General features: G+C 40.3%; 1 protein-coding gene across 2 annotated transcripts in view; it reads left to right on the top strand.

The window, feature by feature from the left end:
• Positions 1–7,806: 7,806 nt before the first annotated feature.
• AHCTF1 (AT-hook containing transcription factor 1) overlaps positions 7,807–13,110 on the top strand; it is a 72,072-nt gene continuing 66,768 nt past the window's right edge. Inside the window, exon 1 of one of the 2 annotated variants that reach the window (XM_088799119.1) lies at positions 7,807–8,336. The gene's annotated coding sequence lies outside the window, so the exon portion shown is untranslated. The remainder of the gene's footprint in view (positions 8,337–13,110) is intronic. The other variant, XM_088799118.1, reaches the window with a different exon arrangement.

Genomic DNA, 13,110 nt, shown 5'->3' with positions numbered 1-13,110 from the left:
TAGATGCCATCTCTCTCTCCCCTCCTTTCACCCTTCAAAAAGAAGCACAACGGTTGGCTATATAAATGCCAGGGAATAAGTGAAAGTCCAAGGGGTGAGAAAACTTTGCAGAAGGCAAAGAGTGGAGAAGGAATCAGATGGCGTAAGAATTGAGAAAATAATAGGAACCACATAATTTGGAAAAGTGACACAAGGAAAGAACAAGCATTGACAGAAAATGAAAGTAAAACCATGTTGTAGAGAGACGGGGGAAAATTACACGGTGTAGCTGGGAGATGCTATCACACAGTGAGATAGGTGGGCCCAGAAAAAAATCAGAAAGCAATCAATGTGGTCAGTATGAAAAATCCTAGGCTGGGGAGAGGAGAGCAGGAAAATCAAAAGGTAGAAATGCAGTCACATGGAGATGACGGCCTGGGCTGTCATCAGGTGGGAAGGGTTTAGCATTTTCATTGCTCAGTGTTTTAGGGGAAAGACAATGAGATGCAAAAACAAACAAACAAACAACAAAAAAAAACACAGCGAAATACACTCATATTTATGGAACTATTGCATAGCTTTAGATTGTCATCTTTTTTGTTGTCTAAAACTTCTCAGGGCACTAAAAATTTGAAATGGCAACAGACAGGAAGGCTTCTCTAATTGAAACAAATCTATTAGAAAGTGTCAAGCACCCCGGCACCAACCATACCTGGGGAATTAGAACTGTGAGCTGCTTTGAAGAGAGTCTGGCAGAGGTTCTGGCTCTGCTTGAGAATGACGTTCACATTGCCGTTTGGAGGTGGATCTCTACCAGGTCCAATGCAGCTGCATCAACGTGAGTTGTAAATTAAAACACATCCCTCACAGAATCTATTTCTAATTGATATTAAAGGGAGAATCCCCATGTTTGTTTTTATTGACAGATACCTCTATCTTTTTTTTTTTCTGTTTTGGTTTCCTATCTCCATGAATAGAAAATACTGTATTCATTCATTCATTCAAAAAATAAAAGTGAATACCGTGTTTCCCCGAAAATAAGACCTAGCCGGACAATCAGCTCTAATGCGTCTTTTGGAGCAAAAAATTAATACAAGACCTCATATTATGTTAGATAAGACAGGGTCTTATATTAATTTTTGCTCCAAAAGACGTATTAGAGCTGATTGTCCAGCTAGGTCTTCTTTTCGGGGAAACACGGTACCTACTAGATGCTAAGTACTTTGCTGAGCGTTATGGAAAAAAGATGACAAAGAAACTGTTTCTGCCTTAACAAAGTTCACAATGTAGTCAGGAAGGGAACTTATAAAAAGTAATCAGACCACAGTGTAATAGCCGCTGTAATGGATCCTTCAACCCTTTCCTATTTCAAAGCAGCAGGCTTCTCAACTGTGTGCAAATAGCAACATCGTCATTAACTTCCTTTGTCTGAAGTGCCTGCCCCTTCTACTAACTTGTTGCCAACACATCAGATAACAGCAGCAATTATGACACAATTTTTTTTTTCTGGTTCATTAAGCTGGAAATGTTTTGTTTCTCTTTCATATCTCAACTGTGTATTGTTTCCTGTCTAATTATCTATGTTGATGTTTTAAAGTGGGAAGGAGAATAGATTTTATTTATTTTGTTTGCCGTTGTGTCATAAAGGGTAATTTATTTTCTTCCAGTTGAAAAAAAAGAGAGACAGGGACTTAGAAACCCTAGGGGTTTGTCTATCTAGGTTTGTCGAAACTACAACTTTGAGCGAACATCTTATTGAAACAAACTGGATTAGGTGATTTCTAAGGGCCCTCTGACTGCGATCATCCAGGACTTACACACAAAATTATATATTAGATGGGTTAACATTAAAAATCGATGACCAGCAACTTAAAAGAAAAATCTTAATACTGATGAAATATAGTCTGATATTTATGTAGAACTATTCATCCAAAAGAAGAAATATATTCCATACTATCACATATTGTCCTTATTTATATAGTTTAAATCAACCGTCTGATGTCCCACAAAGTGTTGGCAATAGTAAATATTTGGTAGAAGTTTGAAGTTTCCTAGGAATTTTCACACATAATCCTCATGACAGATGAGGAAACTGAGGCTTGGACTGTTTTAAGTCTTTACCCACGGATACTGCACAGAGGTAAGGGTCACAGCAGATTCGCATTTATATCTTCTCGCTCTGAATTCACTGCTTTTTATGTTTCAACACGCTGCTTCCCAAAATGTTTCACATACCGCAGGAAATTCTTAGGAGAATTTCCTTCTGCTTTAAACCACATGCTGGAGGGACGGCAGGGCGGGGGAGGGAGGGTGTAGGTTAGGGGGCTGGGGTGTGTGTGAGACCCTACTGTTGTATGTTAAGGCTGATCTGGAAGGGGATGTGTCTCACTCAGGCCGTTCCTGGCCTGTGGGTCCCTGATGGTCTGGGGGAGGTCAAGGGTTACTTGAAGATGGCAGTTACTGTATCAGACCTTCTCTCCCCCAGGAAGTTGACAAAATGCAGGTTTGAAGTGTTCGGGCAAGAATGGCAAAGGAAAGCAATGATTCTAATTGAATTATGTTAACAAAAGCACTTGGTTCTTCAGGACTCGGCCTACAACTTGTTATTAAGTAGCTTGTTGAGACTTCTTCTATACAACAAGTGGTTTTCAAATCAGCTGGAATTAAACCCAAGTGTGCCAAAGCTGTTTCTCACACATCACTTTTTCTTTCATGTTTGTGCAACATACTCCATCTAAGTCTTATAGAATTAGTGGAACTGTACTTTACTCTCTGAAATCTTCTTGATCTACAAACTGAAAGATTCTGGATCATGTTTTCTAATGGTTGAACACTATAACTTCAAAAGACGGCAATTCTTACACTATATAGGTTCTGGTGTGTCACTTCCCACCCTTTTTTGGGAGGTTAAGGTTTTCTACTGCCCACCCCTCTGACAAGATACCTCCCCAGCCTTATTTACTAAAGATTTATCAAGTGTCTCCTTTCCAAAAGCTGCTCCACTGATGAGGCAATGTGTGTTTGTCTGAGATAAGATTAAAAGATTGCATAATTAATTACAGTGTCGATCACCAGAGAAAGTAAAAACCTCCCTGAGACAAAAATTTAAGTGCTATGCAGAACATGTATAGCAAAGGTGTGCTTTGTTATCCACTCTTTTAACCAAAACACTGTATTATATTTAATATCTGAAAGTTGCCAAGTGTATTCAACTTTCATGCCCATTATCTGTGACAAAGGTGATGAAGAGTAGTCATCTAACTTTAAAATTAGACCCTTTAAAATAGGAGAACGCAGAATCAGAAGACCAAAAGAAATCGGAGAGATTATAGAGCTGTCATTCAAAACCACTCCAAACATAAAAGTGGCAGGCCCTCTTTAAAAGTGCCTTTGTCCAACTGGTGGGAAATAAGTCTGTGACTCAACCAATTGTAGTGAATAAATGTCTTGATCAAAACCAGAATGTGAAACGAGAATATTCCTATGACTGATTAGGACACTGAGTGTTATTACAATTACCGATAAGATACTTAAGAAAGAGCTGCAGCTCTCTTTGATTTTAAAGGAGCTTTTATAAAAACATTTCAAAAGAAAGTAATTTTTCATTTAATTATGATGACCTGAGTGTGTTGCTGAGGCACATATATTGGTCTTACTATCAAACTGTGTATCCCCAACGCCTTGAATAGTAAGTAACTCATTAAAACCATTCAATAAATATTTAATGGATGAACAAACAGGTGAATAGGGAACTGAAACAAAATAAAACTGTACTGAAAAATACTACCTGAGAATTATGACTTAGAGTCTTAAGGATATGATTTTGGTTTCATTAAAGTTCTATATTGTTTTCATCACCAAATGGGAATTATGTGGTCTGCTAATAAATAATTCACTTGTAAACTCTAAAAAGCTTCTACATTTAAATTTATTTTCCGGAGAAGAATGTTCTAGGGTGTGCTAAACTTTATTCTGGACATTCTACTTAGGGCATCCTAGATAACATCTTATTTCAATTTTCAGACATTTCATGGTGAAAAATTGATACCACGTCACCTACGCTTTTCTCTAATCAAATTCAACAAATCTACCTGAAGTTTATTGAAAAATCATAAAGAGGACCCAAGAAAGAGTAAGGATCAGAAAAGGAAAAAGGAAAAAATTCCCAGTTTATAATTTAAACCATGTAGAGATATTGTTTTGACTAATAATTTACGATGCTTTGAAAACTTAAAGCAGCATGCAAACCTCATAGCTAATACAGGTCGTGCAAACTCAATGGGATTAAAATATATTCACACAAAAAAATAAGGCTGATAATCCATCTAACAGAGTAGGCACAAAACGTTTATTGAAATGGTGACCTATTCCTTCACTGAAATATCAGACTTGACTGTTCTCATTTCTGTCACTTTCCAATTCTGCACAGCCAACTTTTCTTATCTGGTTTCCTTAGAGGCAAGGCGCTTCAATTAAGGGAGAGATTTGTGACTCATGAGCAATAATACTTGCAACACCATAGATTAAAAGTAGCAAACTATTATTGGAGGCCTCTAGAAACTAGCATAACGATGTTCCAAGGCAAGCACGAATTTTGAGGAACTAAAGGTTCAAAATAAAAAATGCTATGATATGTGAGTATCATAGCCTAGCAGAATTTCAAGATCCATCATTAATGGTATTCTTTGGGGTGAAGGAACAGAGAAATCATAACTGACAGTTTTAGTTAAAATATGCAGATTTTTAAAAAATAACTTTGGAAGAGGAAGATGTAAAAGAAAGGGAGAGGCAGAAAGGGAAACTACTTTTAAGAAGAGATTAATTGTGGTACCATGTTTATGACAAGTATCACCAGTGTTCAGAGAAAGAAAGGATATCTATGGCTTTGTTTTTCTGTACCATTCATGAAAAACAATTTTTCAAGTGTATAAAGACTACTTTTAATGACAGAAAAATACTTACTTATACTACTTTTCTTTAAAAACTATAGATTTGATTTAATATCTATTTTTTAAAATCAAAACAAATAAAATCTATCTCAAAATATTTGTGGCAAATCATTTATTTGCCAATCTGTTTCCTCATCTATAAAATGAGGTGTGTAGCCTAGACTATCTCTAGGGTCCCTTTTAATATAATATTGTATATTTTGCTTTGGCTGGTGAAATCGATAAATATATACTTACTCACTGAACAATTATTTTAGCACTTGTTTTTATGTTGGCCACTATACCATCACTGGAAATGTAATGACTCTTCACTCACCAAATTTATTGTCAAGTGGAAAAATCAAGGGTGGGGCACTGCTAGCTATAACCAATAATTTCTACAGAAATGATGAAAATGTAGCTGTTAGGACAGAGGCATTGACTCCCTGAGACATATAAGCCCCATTTTGTTGTCGTTAAAATATCAAGTCCCCCCCGCCCCCATTATTTTGCAAAACAAATGAGATCTAATTCGGAACACTTCAATGAGGCTGTAAATTCTCTGTAATCAGATGGCTGTCCCTCACTCACAGGATGCTGGATTGATACTGAAATATTGCCCTTTGAATAAAACATTCCAGCTGGAAGCATGAGGGTCCACACTAATCATTCTTTTCTAGGCCTTTTACCAAAATACCTAGCGACCATATAGGTAGAAAAGGAATGAAGTTCTGAGCTGGGCACATACTTCCCTTTAATTTTTGCAACAGCTCTGTAAGAAAAGCAAATAGTAGTGTCCTTTCTTATTCGATGAGAAAACAGGCTCAGAGTGAAATAATTTGATTAAAGTCCTGTTGCTACGTAGAAAGTAGTGAAAAGGATTAAAAGCCAAGTTTGTCTGGTTCCAAATGACCAAGTTTGTCTGGGTCTTTCCGCTACACAATGCTTCCTCTAGTAAGGGAAAGCTTTGAAGCCGTGTTTACCAAAGTCCATTCTGTGGAACACTAATGAGGTAAGATGTTCCACAAGCCTAAATGGATTCATTCTGTGGTCAAGTAACTTTGGGAAATGCCAAGCATGTTAAATGCATTGAAGTATTACATAAAAGACATTTTTAATTTTATTTAATCAGCTTTCCCCCAAAGTTGTTTGACAACCAAACTCAGATTTTTTTTCATTTAACACTTATTAACCTCTCTTGAGACTAAAATAATTTGGCATAAGCTTAGTTAAATGAAAAGGAGAAAAAGAGCTGAACAAGAGCTTAAAAGTGGAAATTCAGCTTACAAAGCAATTAAAATGAAAAAACTACAAATTATGAAACAAGCATTTAAAAAAGTATAAGATACAGTCTGTGCTCTCAGTGTAGCTGGGAGATGGTGCTGGTAGGTGGATGGAGTCAGAGGCAAAAAGGAAAACAGACATAAAATAACAGACAGCATATTTTCGGTGCAAGTTCTTAGTGATTCATGTGGGCTGGAGCTGAAGGGAAGATTTGGGAGAGAAAAGAGGCTTGAGCTGGACCATGAGGGATACTAAGATTTAGATAAGCGGAGAAGAGACTGGGAGACACTGAAAGGCAAAAACACGTTTGGAAGAGAGTGGAGAAATGATTCTCAGAAACTGCGTATGTAGGGAAATAAAATAGGACAGAGACAGGCAGTGTTCATCCGGATTATACACAATCATAAGAAACCATTGTTGGTAATGATGGAGGAACAATTAAAATCTGTAAGATCATTTAGAAAGTCGATTAATCTGGATATTATGATGACATAGGTTTTTTAATTTTACAACTGACAAGGCCCTTAGAGCAAAGTTAACAAATGTCTGTGTAATGAATCAGTAGATCCTCTAATCCAGTCACCCTTGCTCTACAGATCTGATAACTTTAGCCCAGAGAGGTCACTTAATTATCCTAGCATCACACAGCTCATTAGCAGCCCACCTGAGTTGAAAACTCCGTATCTTTGGACTACCAAATACATACTCATGAATCGAACATAAAATGTTGCCAAAGAAAGTTTAGAATGGGAACCAAGGACATAGATCGGCTCATCTGATAGAGGAGTGGCTTCTATTTGAAGAGGTCTATTTAAAATAAGACAAACAACCAAAACCTTTTAACTACTCTCTGCCTCAATTTAGTCCAGTACCTTTTTGCAAACAAATGTTATGTTTAGAGGTTGCTGCCAATAAAGAAACAAAAATTAAAGAAAAAAAGGAAATTACATTTCTAAAAGGCAGCATATCTCAAAAAACATATGGAAAGGATAACAGAAAAGGATAAACTTTCTTGATAAAAAGAAAAGGGGGGTGGGGTGCCTTCTACAATCCTCCCTTTACTTGACATTATAATCCTTTTATTTGGTGTTTACTATTACGGACATATTCCACATCTATTTGTTTGAAACCAGTTTGGTACTGAGACTAGCTTCAAAGATACTACCTAACAACAAATAAAAGAAATTCTACAATGAAACCTCAGGGTGACCAAAAGGTAACAACGATTTGGGATAAAATTTTAACGAAAAAGACGACCAGTAACCAAAAGTACGAGCACAGAAAACGAAAACCACCGAAAGCAAACGGGGTTGCCATGAGGACAAAGATTATCACTTGCCGCCAGCAAGCAGGGCCAGATGATAAAGTGGCGACTCTCTCCACAGGCGTCACCCCAAGGGATCCGGAGGCGGGAGGGGCCAGCCTGGCACGACCTCAGACAAAGACTACCATTCCCGACACCGCGCCGGGCCCACGGGTCGGGCCGCCAGAGCAACTTAAGGCGCAAGGCACTGTGGGATTCGTAGTCTTTCTCCCCTTCAGCGCGTTGGAAGAGGGGAGATCCCATTTTCTGTGAATGAAGGAGCCCGCTTCCCTTTCCTCCCTTTTCTTCCGCCACCTTCCTTCACGCGGAGTTTGAAAATTCCCGCGGCGCCAGCAGCCGAGGCCGGAACACTCGCGAGAACTGAGGTCCTCGCGCAGCCATCTCTTTTCCATCTCCCCTCCCTGTCCGCTTTCCCCCTTCCCTCCCCTCCCCTCCCCAGCGCGTGGGACTCGGTCTGTCTGCCCAGGGTAATGCGCAAAGCAGGGCCGGCGCTGTCCGAGCGGCGGAGGCGGAATCGCAGAGGGGAGGACCCGGAACCGCGGCGCGGGCAGCGTCTGCGTTTTAGTCGCTGAGCGGTCAGCCGGCCTGAAGCCGGCGTAGGCACTCTCGGGGGGTGTGGATTGGAGGTGGCCAGGGAGGTCGCGGGCGGAGGCCCGTAAGGCGTGAAACAGCTTCTGCGCGGCGGAGGTGTGTGCATTCCACCTCTGGCGACCGTGTCTCCCGGGAGATGCTGTGACGGACCTGTGCGGGAGGAGTTCGCGTTTGCCTAGCGCCCTACTGGACTCGGCGGTCGCGGCGGCTCGGGCACGCGCCCTGCTCCGGTAGGTCGGTTCGGGCAGGGAAGGAGGGGGTTGGGCCCGCACGGCCTGGGCCCCGAGCGGCGGCCCGGCTTCTCCCGCCGCGCTTCGCTCGCGGGGCCCTCGTGCCGGGCCTAAGCCGGCCTTATACCCGCCGGGTTAGCGGCGGTGCCCCGGCCCGCAGATCGGGCCGGAGGGGGCGAACGCGAGCGTTAGCGGTTACAGCATGCTCCAGGGCTCCGGGGAGAGTTATATAACCATTTCTGTGGAGCGGCGGCACATGGCGGCGGAGAAGCGCTTGGGGTCCACCCCCCGCCACTTCCGCGCTGGCAGTCGAGTCCTCTCCCTCCCGGGGCCGGCCTCGACCGCGGCGCCTCTTCCCTACTCCAGTATGGTTGAGAGCTTGGCGGGCCTTCCTCGGGAACCTGATGGTATTTTGAGTCGGTCTTAACGTTGTGGAGCGTGCTGCACATGCTCCTGGGCTTGGCTCGAGTGAGTCCAGGGCAGGGAAGAAGTTGGACTCGTGATTTGAAAGGTGCAGTGAATTGGTCGGAAAAAGGAGATTTAAAATAACCGTACATCTTGGAGTCGGTGTTAATTTGCCTTACTTTTCCCACCGGGAAACAGGAGGACGATTACGTTTGTTACTGGTTGACTTTTTTGGGGGGGGGGATTAGGGGTTAATTTGCTCTAAAAGATTGAGATAATTTGAAAGAACCTGGGTCTGGGTCCTTTGGGATAAAGTATAAGTCTTCTCGGAAACTCTAAACTTCATTTTACCCTCAAAATAGTCTAAGGAGCCAGGAGATTTTAAGAACCTTTTGTGAACTTTCACTGATTGGGTCTGTGAGGAGAGAAGAAATTAGGGTAGGTTTACTTATTTTGGAGGATTTGACCAGGAATGACAAGTCCAGCTCACGTGAATGCTTGAGAGATGCTCTGTGTTAAGCGCTAGGAGAAAAATCTACATTCTCTCCGTACTGTAGTTTTTGATACTGATTTTTTAAATAACCTAGTACCAAAGTGTCACCAATTTGCAAAACAGCAAAAATTATTTTTAAGTTATGTTCTAGGATTGTTATACAGCAATTTTGCGATGGACACAAAACACTGTTTCTTTCTCTCCTAACCAAGAAAACGTTCAGGAACTCATTCTTTCTTCAGAATGAAGTCTCATTGCCCCAGATTAGATCAACAGTCTCTACAATAAGGCTGTTCTACTTTCCAGCCTTAACCACGTAGTCACAGATTTATGCTTCATCTAATCCAGAATTGTCCCCAGTCCTGGGCCCATTTTCTTGAAGACATACTTGGATGTTCCTTTGCTCATGTCCTTTCACCTGGAGTGCCTACTCTGCCTTTTTTTAAGTTCTCAAATTTCAAATCCTACTTTGCTTAAATGCCATCTTTTCTATGCAGCCTTTCATTTCCCTTTATCCCACTTCCCCGGGATCTCACAGGATACACGTCTGTTGTAGCATTTATTTGTGTGTGACAGCTATGTATCATCTCCAAAGAATGTAAACTCCTTGAGGTCAGGAAGTAAGTCATCTTTCTGCCTCTGCATTCCCTTCCCAATACAATGTTTTAAAAGTGGTTGGCGATTAATAAGTGTTTGAATTAAGATTGAAAGAACTGCTAAAAGGTTGAAAGTTTCTGGGTCCGCTGGTAGTTTACATGCTGGTAGTTTACATTTAAATCGTAATTCTTAGTTTTTTTGAGTCAAAAAGAAAAAGTAAAATGCGAACAAAATGTTTCGTAGAAATGTTTGCCTGGTATATGTTGCAGTATAATTATTGAACAACTAGATGAGAGCTTTATTTTCTGTAGTGGAATGCAGCTGCTTTTGAGGATGTGTGTATATCACACAACTGATTTATAATATTCTATGTTAGTATCTTTCCTAGTACTCTCGTGAATTTTGTTTGCTTCTTAATACTGAATCAGTGTAGTGCACTTAAAAATACGCTGAGCTCAATATTTTTTTCCTTTTCAATAGACTTTATTTTTTAGAGCAGTTGTAGGTTCACAGCAAAGTTGAGTGGAAGATACCAACATTTCCAGTACACACTTTCCCTACTTCCACTCGTGCATAGATAGCTTCCCCCATTATCACCATCCACCACCAGAGCAGAACAATTAATTGATGTACCTACATTATTATCATCCAAAGTCCATAGTATACATTACAGTTCACTCTTGGTAGTGTACCTTCTATGGGTTTGGACAAATGTATAATGGCATGTATCCACCTTTGGTGTCACTCAGAGCAGTTTCATTGCCCTAGAAATCCTCTGTGTTCTGCCTGTTCATCCCTGCCTCTCTGCTAACCTCTGGCAACCACTGATCTTTTTACTGTCTCCACAGTTTTGCCTTTTCCAGAATTGTCATATAGTTGGAATCATGCAGCATGTAGCCTTTTCAGATTGGCTTCTTTCACTTAGTCATATGCATTTGAGTTTCCTCCATGTCTTTTCATAGCTTGATAACTTTTTGTAAAGCACCCAATGATTGTCCATTATATGGATATATCACTGTTTATTTACCCATATACCTACTGAAGGATCTTGGTTGTTTCCAGGTTTTGACAAATATGAGTAAAGCTGTTATATACATTCATGTGCAGGTTTTGGTGGAGACATAAGTTTTCAGCTCCTTTGGATAAATTCCAAGGAGTGTGAGTCCTGGATTCTATGGTAAGAGTATGTTTAGTTTTGTAACAAATCGCTAAACCGTCTTCCAAAACGGCTGCGCCATTTTGCATCCCCACCAGCACTGAACGAGAGTTCCTGTTGCTCCACATCTGTATCAGCGTTTGGTCTTGTCAGTTTCTGGATTTGGGCCCTTTGAATCCGTGTGTAGTGGTGTGTCATTGATGTTTTCATTTGCATTTCCCTGAGGACATGATGGGGAGCATCTTTTCATGTGCTGATTTGCTATTTGTATGTCTTGTTTATTGAGGTATCTATTAAGGTCTTTGGCCATCTTTTTAATTTGGTTGTTTTGTTGGGTTTTAAGAATACTGATTTTTTTTTTTTTAATTATTTTATTGTTTAACATGTTTGTCTCTGCCCCTGCTAGTATCTTGCTATCCTAATTTACCACATGTTGCAAGGCATTTTGATCCTCTAGAATTCACAGGAATAAGATACGAGTTTTGCCTGTTAGGAATTCATAGTATAGTGAGGAAGTCAGGCAACCCCAATTAAGGAGTTTCACAAACTTCATTTAGGGTTGCTAACACAAAGGTGGAAAGGAGTGAGGTCAGAGATGAAATGAAAATAGGAAAGGATGGATCTGCCCAGACCACCCTGGGAATCTAGTCCTTGAATGATGGGCTTTGGTTATATGGAGATGGAACGAAGGAACAGCATAAAAGAATGAAAGTGCTAGGCAATAGCAAAACGATGAAGGAAGTAGTTTTGGGAGAAAACACTGTAAAGGTAGTCTGGGACTACCACATTGCCCTGTGACTGAGGGTGTTGATTTTAATATGCAGTAGGGAGTAATCGAAGGGTTTTTTGAGAAGGAGAGTGACGTAGTCCATGTGCTTTATTAAGAAAATGAACAGTATATTCATTGACAGCCAGCACAGCATTTTTGCTCGGCCTATCTCAAACTTGAGAAGGAGTTGAAACTTTGTAAATTACTTTTTACAGGTTGCCAATGGTGGCATGTCATAAAAGCTTAATTTCTTTCAGAACTTAAAGTATGTTGTTCCACTCTTATGGCTTGCATGGTTTTCAAATTTCCTGTCATTGTTATCTTTGTTCCTCTTTGCAGGGTGTTACTTTATGATTTTCTCTTTGTCCTTTGATTTTGATGTATTTTGGTGGAGTTTCTTCATGTTTCTTGTCCTTTGAGTTTTACTGCCATTTTTGGATTTGTCGGCTTATAGTTGTTATCAAATTTGAAACAATTTGGCCATTCGTTTTTCAAATATTTCTGTTTTCTCCTTTTGGAGATTTGTATTATAAATATTAGGGTATGAGAGGTTCTCCCATAGCTGCATCCTTCCCACCCCCACCCCCAGTCTCAGTCTTTTTTCTCTCTGCTTCATTTTAGATAGTTTCTATTGTGGGTGTTTACATTTACTAATATTTTCTGTATCTAATCTGTTAATCCCATTTAATGTGTTTGTCATCTCTAAAAGTTCAATTTAGTTTTGTATCTTCTAAATCTCCTTAACATGCTCATGCTTTCCTCTATCTTCTTGGACATAGGGATTATAGCTAGAATAACTGATTTAATTTCTTCATCTAGTAATTCTAATGTCTGTGTCATTTGTAGGTCTGTTCCTTTCCCCCATATTATGGGTCATACCACCCTGCTGCTTTGTGTGCCTGACAATTTTTGATTGGGTGCCAGACATTGTGAATTTTACTTTCTTGAGGAGTGAATATTTTTGCATTTCTTTATATATTCTTGAGCTTTGTTTTGGGATGCAGTTAAGTTACTTGGAAACACTTTGATTCTTTGAGACTTGCTTTTTGAGCCTTTGTAGACTAGACCAGAGCAGTCTTTAGAGGAGGGCTATTTTTTCCTCCATACTACTGAAACAGTCAGTACCTTTCTGAGTACTCTACTCTGCGCCCCATGTATTATGAGGTTTTTCCACTATGGAGCTATTCCTGGCCCTGTGTATGCTCCGGGGATTTTCTCCTTCAATTTTCCAGTGATTCATTCCTTGGCCTCTTGGTAGTTTCCTTACATGCTTAGGCTGATCAGATGAAGATTCCGGGGAACCCACTGCCCATCTCTGGAGCCCTTTGTAGGGCCTGTTGTACTGCAGTTCTCT

This window comes from Rhinolophus sinicus, chromosome 6, assembly GCF_057876585.1.
Source record: "Rhinolophus sinicus isolate RSI-liver-muscle chromosome 6, RSI-T2T, whole genome shotgun sequence".
Lineage (NCBI taxonomy): Eukaryota > Metazoa > Chordata > Mammalia > Chiroptera > Rhinolophidae > Rhinolophus > Rhinolophus sinicus.
Note: the sequence above shows the minus strand (reverse complement) of the source record. Positions and strands in the feature narration are given on the sequence as shown.